The sequence below is a fragment of the Emydura macquarii genome, unplaced genomic scaffold (assembly GCF_026122565.2).
Source record: "Emydura macquarii macquarii isolate MOO-44397 ecotype Brisbane River unplaced genomic scaffold, CSIRO-AGI_Emac_v2 contig_3348, whole genome shotgun sequence".
Taxonomy (NCBI): Eukaryota; Metazoa; Chordata; order Testudines; family Chelidae; genus Emydura; species Emydura macquarii.
In genome coordinates, this window is record NW_027133485.1 from 3,164,070 (window position 1) to 3,170,257 (window position 6,188).

Consider the following 6,188-nt stretch of genomic DNA (forward strand, 5'->3'; position numbering starts at 1 on the left):
TCTATGAATGTGCAGATTGCAGTTTTCTTCCTTTCTGTTCTGGGCTCTTTATCAATGGGTCCTCTGTACTTTCTCAGCTTGTTCCAGTTCTGCTGCTTCCAGTCTCTTCCCTTTTAAATTCTTGTTTGAATGCTAATTTTCCCATGCACATCTTTTTGTATTCTTTCAGCAGGTGAGTATCCATCATCCATTTGCTCAGTATGTGCTGCAGTCCACCAAGCAGCTGGTATAATCCACTTGTATTAAAAAACCTTCCTTGAGCTATAGAATAGCTACAAGAATTTCTCCAATTTTATTTTATAGTAAAGGGGTTAACTCTCACAATGTCTAAATATACTTCTCATGGCCTCTTAGTTTTTGTTATTTAGACTAAGTTGAAATTGAGAGAAGAGGTTATTCAGAAAAGAGTACACGTGGGAGCAGAAAATGAGCCACCTCAGAAACCAGCACCCTTTATGGCTCAACAGTTGGAGAAAAAAATCCAATTTCTGGAAAGTCATGTTTTGCTTGCCTGTTGGATCTTAGCCACCCTAAATATAAAAGTAGAATTATTTTAGCATGAATCATGTGAATTAGGAGAGCACCACAAGTCAGCAGCCCAAAAGAACATATGCTGAGATCCATCCATTTTTAACACTTGTTTTGAATTGGGCTTATCTATAAAAGGATCAGTAGGAAACTTTTAAATGTTACTTGTGCGTCTTATGGATCTTCTGTGAACTACTCCATGTTACGTAAAAAGTGTCTTTTTCATTCCAGGAGAACAGTCATTAACTTGTCCAATGTTAAGATGGTGCTTCCATTCTAACCCCCCCCCCCCCCCCATTATCTGTCATGTAACTGCTTCAGATAATTGCTATATAGTGGTCGACACTTGTTTAATCTTGGCCTAGAATTGAACTTTTTTAAAGGCTCAAACTTCACCCAGAAACCGATGACTTAGCTGAATCTGGGGCCGAAGCAGTTTTCAACTGTTTCAAACGTTCTGTTCAGATGCTTGTTTTGTGCTTGGATAGTTAAATATTTAACTAAAATCTTTAGATTGTATATGTGAGATTTGCTTTTTTTGTTCAGAAATAAAGATGGACATGTGAAAAATTATTTACAGTGGACAGGATTTTCAGTACTGTACCCATCATGGTCAAGTTCCCAAGTACAGATATTTGATCCTTCTTGCAGATGGGAAGATGAGTGGCTTAGACTTGGCAATCTTAACTTGCAAAGCTTTCTTGATCTCCTACAGAAGTGTCCTTTTTATGAACATATTTGTATTTATCGTATGATCTAGGGGCCCCCGCTGAGAGTGGGGCCTCATCGTGGGTGCTATACATATGCTTAGGGTGAAATTCTGACTCCATTGAATGGCAAAACTCCCATTGACTTCAGCGGGGCTAAGATTTCACATTGGTGCAGGGATTCAAAGAGTTGAGCCTAAATAGACAACAAAGGAACTTTTAAATCCCCAGCTTACACGTAGAAAACTTGAGACTTGCCCAAGGCCACACAGGAAGTCTGTGGCAGAGCTGGGTCCCAGTCCTGTGCCTTAACCATGAAACAAATCTTCTTTTCCAGACCATCCTTTGTTGTATCTAATTTTGACCTCTAAGTCCCATCAGGCTTTACAGGTTATTTTGCATTTATTTATCAGCTATTTTTATTATAGTTGTGGCAGCAATGGTTTTTATTTTTTAAGCCAGTGGCTCATACCTTTCTGAAACAATCTTGGGCTGAACTTAACTCAGAATTTTAAAAAACTTTTCAGACTTTGTACATCGTAAAGAAACAAGCCCTAAACAGAATTATTTTCTTTTAGCAGATCTCATTTAACGTGATAGGAGGAACCTTAATTTTGAATGTCCTGACTTTTCGGTGATTGAAATCTCACCATTCCTGTGTTGCATTAATGTATTTTTTTAGCTTTTAATATGCAGCATCTCTGATTTACTTTGCCATCAATCTTGAATGTTTTTGCATGTTTGTTTTAGAAGACATCATTACAGATTGGCTGAGCTGGTGTGATGTTTTCTTCACTACATACCAAATAGAAAAAATGTTTTAACTGTCCCCTGATTGGAGGCTCACTGTTTTAGCAGGCACCCAAAATATGGGTATGGTCGTTGTGCCATTGAAGTCCTGTTACATTTTGTCAAAGGATCTGTCTTGAGTTTTTTTATTATGGGCACCCATCTGCATGCAGGTGATTAATAAACACAAAACAATGATTCTATTCCAAACACCCATGGTGGAGTCAGGTTAGAGTGGAACATATGTTTTGCCTGAGGGCAAGGACTAAGCTTTGAATCCCCATTGACTGAAGGATACAAGGGGTTGCATCCAGAGCCAACAGAGCGCAACCTCCAGGAATAAATAAATGTGGCCTTCCATTACTCACAAATAATTGAACACGATTGAACAAAGAATTTGTAGAAATTTTTAAATGTCCTTTGACTCTTTATCCTTCTTGGTGCATCTTAGTTTTACATTTTATAAGGACTCATGCTTCTGAAGGAAAGGGAGTCATACTTTTGCTGGATATTTTTCCTATTGTGATGTAGCATTTAACTAGTCATTGCCACCTAACTGAAAGCCAGACCTAATATTTAATCTCCTAGAACCAAGTGATAACCAAGTCCCATTATAATATACCTCTTATTGAAGAAGCCCTGTGTTTCATGTGCCAAGGAGAATTGCACCAAGTATATGTAAGCAGCTGATTTTTTTCTACACTTATTTCCAGTTTCCAAATGTGTGACTTGATTTATAAAACAAATTTAAATTTTTCCTTTCATTAAAAGAATGAGTGTCCCAAGGACTATTTAAAGATCAGATGGATTGTTTTTAGATTTAGAGAAATGCTACAGTTGTAAAGTTCTTGATGGTCTTAGCAGATTTCCAGTTGCAAAGGGGTCAGATAGAGTGGATGGAAGGCAAAGATTTTCTATCCCAGTTGCATGCTGAAAAGGGTGAGGGGTGGAGTTGTCTTTTGCAGATAGATACTGTGTGTCAACTTTAGCTCCAAAGCCCTTCAAACTTCATTTATAAAAAAAATATCCTAGATCCTAAATTTTAGAAATAATCCTGCGGGGAGAGAGAAATCTAACGTCACAGGTCTAATTTTCATCTGATGTATTCCTTGAAGGAATACTACTGCAGAATAAAGTGGTTTCTATTAAAAACAAAAAGCTTGATATAAAGAGAAATTATAATGCTGTGACCCAGGTTAAAGTATTTCTAAGTTATTGCAACATCCACATTGAGCTGTTTGCTTTGCTTTGGCTAATAATCCTGACCATATGTTTTATTACCAAAGCCTCAGGGCCTAAAGAGTTAACAAGGCACTCTTCTCATTTTAGATTTCCTGTTTAAAGATGGTCTTTTCCTGGGGACTGCGTGCATGTAAGAGATCACTGCACCAGCTCATCTCTTTGTGGGCCTAGAGTTTGCTTTAAGATCAGTTTACAGGAGAACTGAGTCTGTGCCTTAGGCCATGTCTACACTCAGTGTTTGGTACAGGTATATAGATTTGCTATACCAGCAAAGCGCTCCTAGCATGTATACAGATTATACTACCAAAACTATGCTTTTGATTTAATAGTTTATTTCACTCAAAGGGGTGGGGGGCGAATAAGCTGCACGTGCAAAAGTGTAGCTTTGCCACTATACGCTGCATTCGTGCTAGGGACTTCTACGAGCACAGCTATGTGAGTCAGAGATTACATCACTAACCCACATAGCTATGCTGGCAGAAGTTTGTAGTGTAGACGTGGACTTTAGACCATTTTACTGTCTTAAAAATCACTGGGATTCCTTCTTGGGCAATAGGCTTGTGCGTGTGGAGTGGGGTATGGCAGCTGCTCAGTGCCCAGTGATCACAGACAATAGTTTAGGGCAAGTGGGAAAGAAGATTCTTATTCAGTTGAAGCTGTAGGGTAAAACAACACAGCTAGTTGTCCTCTATCATTGAAGATAACGTAGCTCCCTGTCATCTTTGCACAGCCATCAAGTTACTGATGCCAAGGGGAGAGGACCGCTAAGGGCATCACCAAGGCATTTCAAGCAGTGCACAAGTTTTCTGCAGGCCTGTCCTATCCAAGCATTTACTCCATCTAGTTGTTAAATACAGTGGATTCACAGTCCAAGCACCTGTGCCTGCAAGTTGTGATAAGTGATGGCTTTTAGCAGCCCATTAAGAGTAGACACGGGCCCGCTATCAGCAGGTGCATATATACAGATCAACTGGCCTGTATAAGGGAAAATGGAACAATCTGACCAAAGTCCAGGAGAATTTGGAAGGTATTGGAATAAAGTGAATTTGGTGCCAATCCTCATGAAAGGAAAAGAGTGATTATGGTAATCACTGTCCAGCTTCTATCCCTAGTAAAACATTGGAATGTATGCTGAAAGATCACAAAATGTATGGAACACAATGGAACCATAAGCAATAAGCCTCAGAGGTGTAGAAAACAAGGGGGAAGAATGTCAATAGCGTGTCTCAAATGAACGCAACTAGGTTTGTTCAGTCACTTCAGTTTTTTGAAAGCCAAATGAAGACTGCTTAATGTAAAGTGCTAATAAGGCAGTGCAATATGTTGCTAGATAGGACTTGGAATTAGGAACTAGGACTGGTGGGTTCCGTTGCTTGCTTTGCCACAGACTTTGTGACCTGGGGCAAGATGCTCCAGCTCTCTGTGCATGTTTCACTACCTGCAGCATGGAGCTAATACTCCCCTTTGTAAAATGTTATAAGATTTAGGGAGTGAAAAGTGCTACATCCGTGCAAAGTTGTATTATTACATGTGATATCTAGTGTGTGGCTGGGGAGTGCATTTCAATCTCACTGTAAAAATAAGTTTAATCTTTCAAAATGTCATCCTTAATTCCCTCTTTCTACAAGGTTTAACTTTATACTGAGGTTCCATGTGTTATCAGTCTGTGCCATCAACAGTAACTAAGCTCAGGAAATTTGCATCTGAGCACCAGTCAAGCTAAACTGAGGCTTTCGTCACTTCAGCAGATTTTTTAAAAATGGAAATGTGAGTGATGAAATTAAAATCCTATTTCTCTTTCTGCTCTGTTCTCCTGACTAGTTTGTGTTTTGAACCACTGTGTCCCAATGACCCTCTGTGGACTGTGTTAACAATTAAAAAAGTTAGTCATCTTGAAAATGTAAAGTGACATTTTAAGCGTTTTGGTTCCGTGCTAATGTGCCATTAGGTAGTTATCCAATAAGCTTATTCATGTAGTCTAACTCAAGACAGCTGTGGAAGGAATATAGAAAATCCTTTACTGTTTAAGATGGGTGGGGGGAAGGAGTGTTTTAGAAGGATCTGTTTTGCAGTTACTAGTAGATGCTTTTCCCTGAGTAAAGTATTATACCATTAAAGATTAGTATCAGTTTAAAAAAAACCAAACTGCTAAATTTATTTCTGTGTAGAGGTGGAGCTAAACTACACTCTGGCACTGAGCACCCCGAAACATAGGAGATTGGGCTGACCTTTAACTATACTGAGATGATCCAGACATACTGAACATAACCAACTGGGGCCATCTATGTTTTTTAATCCTTCCTGAGAAGGTGGCCGGGTTGGGCTGGACTATGAAGAAACTCTCTTAGCATTGTAAGTATTGCCTTTTCACTGGATGAAGGCTGTTGTATTTTCAGTTGCTTGGGCTGTGTATCATCTTCTCCCCTTTCGCAGCCCAACTAAACAACAAATCTGCAAAACTCTGTAATTTAAAGGCCTCATTTGGCCATTGTCAAACTGTGCTGGTGTCCTAATGTTCCCTTTGATCAGACGTAATTTAGTACTCTAAATTCCGTACAGACACATCATAAGAAATGCTTAGGAATAGGTTAGGGCTTGATTCTGATGAGTGAGTACCCATAGCATTTTGCAGGAGTGACACATCAATAAAGAAGGAAAGGCGTAGGCATCGTGGGTTCCTGGGAAAAGTGCAGGCATTGTCCTATTGGAATGGAAAATGGAAAGCTACAAATGGAAGTGATTCAGGCTGGCCTGTTAATTTTTGGTTTTAAGATTTAATTTAAATAGAAGAATGCAAGTTTTGTACTTTGCAAATGCCTTTTGCATTATATTTTTTTAAGTCACATTCTTCCTTCTCCTCTGGGGCCAGTGGGTGGAGGGCACAGAACAGGCTGCTGTATGGAAAGCTTGAGTTCAAAGACA